We start from the raw sequence: 11,778 nt of genomic DNA, 5'->3' as shown, positions 1-11,778 counted from the left end.
TTGAGATATCATAATCGGACAGTTCCTGTATACCCATCGGGCTATGATAGATTTACCAATTGTGGTAGAAACTAAGAAAGGCTCTGCTAGGTTTTCTGGACTAACTCCAAAGTTAACGGCTATATAAGGAGTTACAAAAGATAAAGAAGCTCCTGGATCTAGAAAGGCATAAATATGTAAATGGAAGATATATAACATACCAGTGACCACATCAGGAGAATTTTCCTAATCTTAGTAGGATTGAAGTTCATAAAGCCTATTAGACATGCTCATCGAGGGGATCTGCCTAAATGGGCTGAGGTGTGGGCTGATTTCTGTTTCTTCTTTCGTTAGCCTTTTTGGGAGGCATTTTTTGTAAACAAAAAGAAGAAATAGATTAGACTAAGAGTTTAACCTGAGCTTTTGCTCACTCGCACGACATAAATGCTGAATGAAGGAATCTTTTCCAAAAATATTTTATAGCCTCCTGTCCATAAGTGTGAGGCTCTACACACGCATGCACAAGACTCTACTTGATATGGTTTTCAGAATCCCTAGGAATTAGTTGAACCATAGGCTCTGATACAAAGTTTGTAATGCCCCGAGTCTGTACCCGAAATGCTACACAGTGCTTATAATCTCAGAGGACCATAAGCTAACCCATGACTGATATCTATTGTGAGCACAAAATAATAATACTGTAATAAATATGGAATATAGGTTGAAATTCCAAAAGGTTCAAAATCTGTATATAATGATATAGAATACCAACTGATAATAGTAATTTGTAAAACTAAATACTGTCTGAAAGTCTAGTCTGAAAAGCCTATAAACTGAACTATCTGAATGTAGAGTTAATGAGACAATCCCACAACTAACTCCATCTACTAAAATGATGCATCTACTGAGAAACTAAAATAATATAGTATCCTCGATTGATGAGGACTCACAACTAACTCAGACGCTACTGGATAAATCTGAATCTGTCTATGTGTGATCAGGAACTTGAGCATTCAAACCGATGATATGAGACATCATAGCACAAAGAAAGAGTATGCGCCAGTATGTAGAATGTACAAGTACGTTAGATAAGGTAAGGCTGAATACAAGGGTTCATATACATGTACAATAACTGACTGAATTATATAGATTAACTGAACATGAGAGTATATGGATAACTGATACTGCTATAAATACTGAGTATGCCCTACTGTGCGTATAAATAAATATTGTGATTGATCTTGTCTGAAGCTAAGTCCTAATTTTTGATACTGAGTAACTGATATCTAAAGTTACTGATAACTAATTTATAGATACTGGTTCACTATATCTGACAGTTTTCATTTTGTAGAACTGAATTGAGTTCTATTCTAAAGACCAAAACTAAAACTATGGGTAGTAATCATCTAACCGACATTCCCCAAATAATATAACTGAGTTAGGGTCCAACCTGTGACCCCAGTTGGAAAGGTGCCTATACCGTGCCACAGGTAAAGACACTAAAAAGTTAACCTCATTTGGAAGGTACACTAATTGGAATGGTGGAACCCTTAACTAGCAGGTTAAAATACCTCATCAACCCTCAACTGGCAGGTTTGATATCTCAGCAAATGCTGGATACGTAGTTCTGGGATGCAAGGATTACTTCTAAGGATCACACCCTCTACTGGTAGGTGAGCCCCCATCCTTGGGTTCACTTGGTGCTGAATCCTTCTCCTGGATGAAAGACACTGAACTGAGTATACTGAACTGGACTGGACTGATATTGAGTTTACTAGTTTTTTTGAGCTCTGTAACTGATTGAGTTTTACTGTGTTCTGTAACTGACTGGATTTCACTGATTGGGACATGACTTATACTAATATGTAACTGACATTGGCTCTAGGTACTCATCTAAATTATTGGGTATTAAATACCCCTAGGACTCGATAGCATAAAACAAAGGCATAGGAAAATATTGAATAACATAACAATGTTCACTTGATCATAATTCATTCATAAAGGCATTTCATCAAACACTTGTAATGCATTAACTTGTACATGAATGGGGAAAACATGCTATCATGTTATAATGGCACTATTTCATCAAATTAGGAATTTTGTCAAACGGATGGGGAGTGCGCTTAGGTTATAAGATAATCAACATATATAATTATCATGGTTACATAAATCAACTTGCAAATTGAAGGCTTTATCATGAAGATCATGTAATTCAACACATATGATGATTAATTTCATGAAAACTTTAATTCATCATAGACTGAGACCCAACAATAATATGAACATGAATTTAATTCAATTTCAAGCATGTCATTCCTAAATCAATAATATTGTAGTTTTAATAATGGATTCTTGGACTCTATGGGTGAAAGGAACACATAGATGAACACCTAACATGCCTTGGAATGTTAATTCTTGAAGGTTCTTGGAGAAATTCTTGAAATTTATCCTTGATTCTTGAAGCTGGGATTTTTTTGCATCTTGAGAGTGAGTGATTTGATTTAGGAGAAATTGAGTGAATAATGGATGTAATAGGTTATTTAGGCCATTTATCTCGTGTTTAGGACTGATTAGGGCGGTGGAAAAAGACCCAAATACCCCTGGAATCACTTAAAAATTTGCAATTGAAAAATCCGAGTTGCGCACCTAACACGATGTGGCACTATCACTCCATGTCTCTGGAAAATGACAATGGGAAAAATACATGGTGGCGCGAAGCGGTGGTATCGCGTTGCCACACTGAATGCGACCTGAAAGTTCATCGTGATGCTGTGGAATGGCATTGGAACACTGGAAAAAGAAAATTCTTAATTGAGCCTATTGCACGATGCGCTAATTTCATGAAGCAACACTGGAATTAGCAAATTGCCATTTGGCTGGCCTCCGCGACGTGATGACATGTATTTTGGCACACTGTTATATGAAAATGACTCTAACTCTTAGTCCGGGTATCGAATTTGGGAAAATTTTATATCGTTGGAAAGCTAACTGAATTTCCTACACATTGGTAGGCTATAAACTGAATAATACTAAATATTTCAAATTTTTTATATTAGATAACTCATGCACTAAGAGTTAATTTAAACTAGGGAAATACGGAGTATTACACTGATCCTTGTTCTTTCATTTTTCACCTTCGTCCTTGAGATATTATTATTAATCCATTTTAGGAATTGGATAGTCCTTAATCAAATTCTCTAGACATCCATATTTTTGACAAACCTTAAAGTGCCTCCCTTTTTGCTGCTACTTCCTCTTCTTTGAAACTAACCATTTTTCTTCATATCTCTAACAATCCTTTTTCCCAAATAGGAAACATCAGTGTCTTCTTCACTGGTATCAAATTTTGAAGCCTTCAATTCCAGAGATTTTTCCCTTTTTTGCTTCCTTCTTGTCTTGACGTTACTACCTCTTGAGGTCAAGAGTCTTTTGATTACCATGTTCATCCATAGAGAGAGTCTTCGGGCTTCTTGCCTCAATAATAAATCCAATTTTCTTTCCAAGGACTTAGGAAGAATGCCTAGAATTTTTCTCACTTGGTTACATAAAGGAACTACTTCTCCTAAGAAGTGCATCTCCTTTGTGATAGAAGTTAATATTATATCAATCTCTTAAATTGTCACTCTTTTCTCAATAGAAAAAGTTTCATATCGAGTAGTCAGCATGTCAACTTTTGAATCCTTTGCATCAGTTATTCCTTCATGAGATGTCTTCAAGCAATCCCAAATTTTCTTAGCATTATCACAAGTAGAAATCCTGTTATACTCATTAGGCCCTATGCCATAGATAAGCAATTTCTTTGGCTTGTAATTCTTCTCAACTTTCTTCTAATCTTCATCATCAAAATCTCTCTTATTTTTGACAACTATCCTTGTTATGTCTCCTTCATTGACCACTCTAACAGGTATATAAGGACCATCAAGAATTATATCCATTAGCTTATTTTCCTCAGCCATTGTTAAGTCATACATCTTGGTATTCCTCCACCTACAGTAGTACCCATTAAAACATGGTGGTCTAGTGGTAGATTGCCCTTGTTCTAGATTGGGTGGAGCAGCCATGATCAATAAATCACTATAGGTATAAACCTTTTAGAGTGTTCTTGCTCTGGTAACAATTGCTGAAACATGGTAGGTTGCAGCACACTACAGGGGACTAGGTCCTTTAAAGTTAGACACCGGCAATAAAACAATAAGGCGGTAAGAAAACAACACTTTTCAAGAAATTAAACTACATAAAGGTTTAACGTGGAAACCTCCTTTCTCAAGGTAGGAAAAACCACGGCTTGCCCTCACAATGATTGAACAATCCACTATAATCAAACTCATGATTACATACTCCAGAGGAACCTAACTCTAGGCTCAACTAGTTTGCAAGAACTCTATTACAAACTCTCCTTGAAAATGCTGTCAAGATCTCACCACAATATTGATTAACTCTAACCAATATCAAACTCAAGTAACTCTACCTAAGTACTCAACAAGAAAAATAAAAGTATTACTCTTATAATATGAGTAATTCAATTACACACCAAGGCTTGACTCAAGAACAAACATACTCTCAGCACACAAAAGCTTGGAACTTGAGCAATATTTGAGTTTTTGTTGATTTCTCTCTTTGAATTATTAGATTGCAAAAACTATATATTGAGAAGCATCATCTTCTATTTATAGTAGGATAATGATTGGGGTAGAATTTTGATTGGACCAAGTGTCCTGATAGGTACATAGCTCACCTGCACAGTTTGTTACACTAGCAGTCAAAATTGTGCGGGATAGTGACAGTTGTATTTTTTATGAAAACCCAGGGACCTGGTCTCTTGTTGTCAGTGGATTATCATCAAAAAAAGTTATATCAAGTCCTTCATCGTGAATACGATGAGGCTTTCATGAATATAAGGCCTCACTCATCACTCTTTGAGAACATGTAGCCTTAGCTATGAATGATGTCACAACCAAAGACTACATCCTTGCCATAATACGGAGCTCAAGGTCGTGTGGGAACCTAACCTAATCCATGAATAGGAATAAGATGTAAATTCTTAAAGAAGGTAACAAAATACTATGCATAAGTCATTTAAAAGTATATGACAATCAAAGTAATATTCAAAGGTAACTAAAGAACATAACTAAAAAATGTGTCTAACTTTCTGACTACTGAAAGCCTTTAAACCTAATGAGTTATTAGTACAGGTCCCCAACTAACTCTGGCTAACTAAAATGACATAAAGTAAAAGTATTAGAATGAATAACTAATAAAATAACTAGTCCTTGTCTTATGAGGACTCACTAATACTGCAGCTGAGTGGCACATATTGTAAAAGAGAGTATGTGGTTAGTAGTTTGAATGTACTAGCATGTGAGAGGAGAAACTAGTTGTGATACATATATACTACACATGAATGCATGAACATGAAAATCAAATACAAGACCAAGTATTAACATGTACTAAAGTAATCTGAATAACTATTATATTGAACACTAGGTAAAGAAGACCTGAAATTAATATAATCTAAATACTAAAATAAAAACTATGGGAGCTAACATATAATCGACATGCCCTAATATGAGCTAATTGGGGTACAACCTGTAACCCCAATTGGAAGGATATTAGAACCTTTCTAAGGGTACCAACACTAGTTGGCATAGATCCAATAAACTGATAGCCCAAAGCACTAGGATACCAGTCATCTACTAATGAGTGACCCTTATTATGGTGTCTGTCTAAACTCGTGGGTGACCCCTCATAATCTTAGCTTGAAATGCAGTTCTGGAACTTAGGGACTTCTACTAAAGATCTCAGTCATCAAATGGTAGGTGAGCCTTCATCCCTGTGTTCACATGGTGCTAAGTCTACTCCCAAATAAACTGACTCTGCTGCTAATAAAATGCTTAACATGACTGATACTGACAAATACTCGACGTAATAATATTCTAAATTTAAGGATACAAGGATTCTCTGAATGACTTTTAACTTAAAATCTATAACATGAATGAATATTTAGGTATTGGATGTTTATAACCCACCAACATAGACATGCATCGGAACATGATAAAAAATAAATTGACAATGGTATAGAAAATAATGAAGAGAACTCAATATTTCAACAATTGATCATGTTATGGACAAGTGACATTATCAAACATATGGAAACACAATTCTCTTTAGGAATCATATTTTCATGGTTCATGACCACAATAATTAAAATAAAGTTGATAAATCTCATATTTGGCTTGGAACCCAATAAGAAGAGAAAATTATTTGTACTTATAAATTAAGGAAGTTCTTAGGACTCAATATATGAAGGGACCCACTAATGATATCCCATATACTTGAGAGTGAAAACCTTGGCTAAATTGTTTGGAATTGAACTTGAAGAAACCTAGTTTCTTTTTAGGAGGATATAAAATCACCCCTTGTAATTGCTTTGGGTGGGAATACAATTAATTCATGAATTGGGGAAGCTTGGGATTTTTATACCATTATTTAGAAAGCGTAAATGATGTGGGTTTAGCTTTTATAAAAGTGAGGAAAGCCTTAAAAGTCCCTATGAAATTGTGTTGGAAATCTCGCTCCCAATCCTTACAACTCACCTCAGACTAGTCATGAGTCGTGGTTTGAGACGTAACTTGGAACTCAAAAGTCTGAGCCTTTACTGTCCTGACAATGATTCCCCTTACTACGAATCATAGTCACTAATTACAAGTCATGGGGAAAACTTGTCATCATTGGGATAAGTCTGAGAGACCCTAATGTTTTGACTACGAGTCCTTCCTATGACTTATAGTCACTGGTTACAAGTCGTAAGGTAGACTCGTCATCCCTGGTTTAAAATTGAAGGTCCTTTATATTGTGACTACGACTACTCATAAAAACTCATAACGTCTGATTACATTTCATTACGTGAGTCATAGTGACTAGCAGCTGTCTGACACTGAAGGGTAAAATTTGTATAACTTTTTGTCATGATATCGGATTAAGGTAAGACTTGAGATGTTGGAAAGATAACTTAGTGGCCTATCTTTTAAGGGGTATAAATCTTGAAATTTTTAGGGTATTATAATATCTCTCACTTGGGATCACTTTTCCCCAAATGAAATTGTCAAAACTGGAATACTAGGAAAAATGAAGATCATGCATTGGACACTTATGAGCTGAATCATGAATAAATATCCAAATCTTAGACATGATGCATAGACTAAATTAAATTCATGAATGTATGCTATGAAATGAAGATGACTGGAAGGATGCGATAGCAATGAAAGAATTTATTAATTAAGAATACTATTACCTCAACCTGGAATCGGGTTCGTAGAGAAAAAAATAGGGGTACTTGACTCGCTTATTAGCTTCTGCTTCCCAAGTATTTCCCTTAAATAACTGAGTTTCCCACAAAACTTTCAATAAGGAAACTTCTTTGTTTCTTAACCTATGAATCTATCGATCAAGGATCTAAACTTGGACTTCTTTATAGGAGCGGCTATCTTCCATCCCCACACTTTCTAAAGGAAATACTGAAGTTGGATTACCAATGCATTTCTTTAGTAAATAGATATGAAACACTAGATGAACTAAAACTAACTCTACAGGAAACTCTAACTCATAAGCTACTTTAGAAAGCGGCTCAAAATCCTATATGGGCCAACATAGTGGGGACTGAGTTTTCCTTTCTTACCAAATCTCTTCACCCTTTCTTACGGGCAAAATTTTGAAATATACCAAGTCAACAAAATCAAACTCAATCTCCCTTATTCTCATATCTGCATAGGATTTTTGTCAACCCTTGGCTATCTTCAGCCTTTATTGGATCAACTAAAACTTATCCATCGCCTTATACACTAAATCTGGCCCTATAAAGAAAGTTTCACCAAGCTCAAACCAGCTAATAGGAGACTTGTACCTAGTACCATAAAGAGCCTCAAAAGGGTCCATCTGAATACTATAGTGATAACAGTTATTCTAGGCAAATTAAATCAAAGACAAGTGGTCATCCCAAATACCCTTGAAGTCAATAACACAATCCCTCAATATGTCCTCAAAGGTCTAAATGTTCCTCTCTGCCTGACCATCTATCTGAGGGTGAAAAGTCATACTGGGGTGAACTTGGGTACCAACACCCTTCTAAAAGGACTTCCAAAAATTAGAGGTAAATTAGGCGCCTCTATATTAAAATATTGTCAATGGTACTCAATGTAACTTTACTAACTTCTTGAGGTAGAGTATAGCATAATCTTTGGCTGAGTCTGAAGTTATAACTGACAAAAAATGAGTTGCTTTGGTCATCCAAGCCAAAATGACCTAAATAGAATCATGTTGATGATGAGTATGAGGTAACCCTATAACATAGTCGATATTCACTACTTTTCACTTCCAAGTAGGGATGCTGAATTCTTGAAGTTTACCTCTAGGCCTCTAGTGCTTAACCTTAACCTACTGATAATTTGGGAGCTTAGCCACGAATTTTTCAATATTCTTCTTTATACTATTCCACTAATTTAATTATCACAAATAGTGGTACATCTTAGTGGCTCCTAGGTGAATAGAATATTGCGAACCATGCAACTCTACTTACATTTGCTACCTTAAATCATCCACGTTCGGAACACATAATGTGCGCTGCCAACAGAATACCCCATCTTCTCCTTGGGAGAAAACCTCAACCTTATGGTTTAGAACTATCTCTTTCAACTTAACCAAAATAAGATTTCTATCTTTATTTTACTTTACCTTGTCAACTAAGGAAGCTTTTGAACCTAGACACTATCTTCGGCTGAATCAACCAACCAAACTCCCAATATAGCAAGCTGATAAACCTTATGGACTAACTCTTTTTTATTATCCTCTACTTGAGCAATACTCCCTATAAACAATCTACTAAGGGCATCATCCACAATATTTACCTTACTCAGGTGATACAACATACTCATATAATAGTCTTTTAATAATTTAAGAAACCTTCTCTAACGAAGAGTTAGGTCTTTCTAATAAACATGCACCATAAACTTTTGTGATTAGTAAGCACATCAACATGTACCCCATAAATATAATGCCTCCAAATCTTTAAGGTAAAAACAAGTGCTTCCAACTCAAGATTAGGAGTTGGGTAGTTCTTTTCATGAGGTTTAAGCTGTCTTGAGGCATAGGCTATAACCTTGCCTCGTTACATCAACACACAACCAAGACCAACTCTAGGAGAATCATAATAAACTATAAAAATGTAAGAACCCTCTGGTAGAGTCAAAATTGGAGAAAAAGTGATTTGAGTCTTTAACTGCTAAAAACTCTTTTAGCAGGATCTGACCACTAAAATTTAACTCTTTTTTGAGTCACACTAGACATGGGAGAAATAATAGAAAGAAAATACCTTAAAAAATTGCCTGTAGTAATGGGCTAAACCCAAGAAACTCGTGACATTTGATGGAGAGATGGGTCTAGGATAGTTTCTTACTACTTTGTTATTTTAGGGACCAACTCGGATGCCATCATCAAAAATAATATGACTAAGAAAATATATTAATTTTAATTGTAATTCACACTTGTTGAACTTAGTGAATAGTTGGTGATTCTTAAGGGTCTTCCAAACAATCCTCAAATGGTTTTCATGCTCAACTCCATAACGATATCAAAAAGGATATCATCTATGAAGACTATGATGAACATGTCCAGGTACTGCTTGACCAATTTTTTCATCAAGTCTATAGAAGTTGTAGGACCATTCATTAGTCCAAAATACATAACTATGAATTCAGAGTAACCATACTGAGTTCTAAAGGTTGTCTTCAAAATGTCACATTCTCCAACTCTAACCTGATGATAGTCAGATTTGAGGTCTATGTTAGATAAATAATGTACACCTTGAAGTTGGTAGAACAATCCATCAATCTAGGGGAGAGGATACTTATTCTTGATTGTGACTTTGTTCAGCTGAAAGTAGTCAATGTACATTCTAAGGGAGCTATGTTTTTTGCACATAAAGACAATTGGGAATCCCATAGAGAGACACTAAGTTTGATAAAGCCCTTATGTAAGAGGTCTTTTATCTGTTCTTTAAATTTTTTAAGCTCAACTGGAGCCATTTTGTAAAGTAGAATTGAAATAGGCTGGGTATCTGAGAGGATATCTATTTCTAAGTAAAGTTCCCTTTCGAAAGGAACTCCGATAGATCTTCAAAAATACTTCTAGAAACTAACTATTAAGACTGACTCAATACTTTGAATCTCAGATTTTGTGTCCTTGACTTATACAAAATGACATATGCGACCCTCAGAGATCATTTTCCTTGCCATTAGGTAGGTGACAAATTGGCCTATAGGTATTGAGGTACTACTCTTCCATTCTATGACTGGCTCATTAGGAAATTGGAACTGAACTATTTTGTTTCTATAATCAATTGAGGTATAACAAGAGTGGATCTAATCCATGCCAAGGATAACATCAAAATCAGTCATTTCTCTACGAGTTAGACTGATGTGACCTTTTGGGATACTGTGACTAGGTAATTTTGTACACCTCTCTAGATATAAAAGAACTACCTACACGAGTGGGCACTGAGAAGGGTTCTACAAGAATTTTGGGAATGATGCTAAAATCTATTGTTATATAAGGAGTCATAAAGGAAATTGTGTCATTGAGGTCTAATAATGTATATAAATAAATTTGAAACACTTGTAACATACGAGTAACTACATTAGGAGAAACTTGTTGATCCTGTTAAGTTTGAAGGGCATAAAGTCAATTCTGGTGGTACTAGAGGTGGCTCCTTGTTGAACTGGGTGGCTTGCTGGAACTTACGAGAAACTAGTGTGACCTTGTTGATGAAGATCTTTACCCTTCTTTACAATCTCTAGGCAATCTGTAATTTTGTGTCTTGGTTTTTCACTACCAAAACATGCATCACTGTCGTCCATGCACTTACCCTTATGGTTCTTACCACACCTACATACCGGGTTACTGCAACCATTATTTACAGTACCCTGGACTTCGAGCTTGGTCCTCTATTATGAGTGTCCCTAGGAACTTAAGCACTGGAGCACTATCAGGTGATGGGGCTGTGGCTGAAAATATCTAGTAGAACTAAGAATAATTCCCACATCTGACCTTTGCTAAGAAGAGTTGAAACTACCTGTTATTCTCTTGTTCCCTTTAATTGAGCTTTTCTTCCTCAGTCTACTAATAATGAACCATCAATATAGAAAGGTCCAACTTTTTAACCAACATAGTTATTTATGTACTCTTTGACAACATCCTCTGAAATACCCTATACAAAATTACTCATTCGAGCCCTGGAATCAGCCACCATAGTCAGAGCATATCTTGCTAACTAAGTGAACTTAAGTGAATACTCTTTAACCCTTATGTTATCCTACTTCAAATTAATAAACTCTTTTACCTTGGCCTCTCTCAGCTCGAGTAGGAAGAAACCTATCTAGAAAAGTAATAGCAAACTCCTCCCACTCTACAAGCCCTTCGTTGGCACCTCTATTCTCATTCCACTACTTAACCCAAGTTAGAACGACCCTTTGCAACTATTAAGCATCTAAATCAGCACTCTCACTTAGGGTAACACCCATTATATCCGTCACCTTCTGCGTACAGTCTAAAGACTCCTGTAGATCCTCCTCAAACTTAGATCCGGAGAGCAATCTCATATCATAATTGTTGTTGTATTCTCTTCTGGATTTATGAGAGCAACAACTTGTTTGTTATTCAAGGAAGCCATAGATTAGGCTAGTGCTATAAAGGCAACCCTAAATTTAGCATGAGAGACCTACTCCTTCAGAGGGTCTTTAGGACTATATA

The sequence above is a fragment of the Capsicum annuum genome, chromosome 6 (genome assembly GCF_002878395.1).
Source record: "Capsicum annuum cultivar UCD-10X-F1 chromosome 6, UCD10Xv1.1, whole genome shotgun sequence".
In the NCBI taxonomy this organism is placed as follows: domain Eukaryota; kingdom Viridiplantae; phylum Streptophyta; class Magnoliopsida; order Solanales; family Solanaceae; genus Capsicum; species Capsicum annuum.
This window is presented reverse-complemented; position numbering follows the sequence as displayed.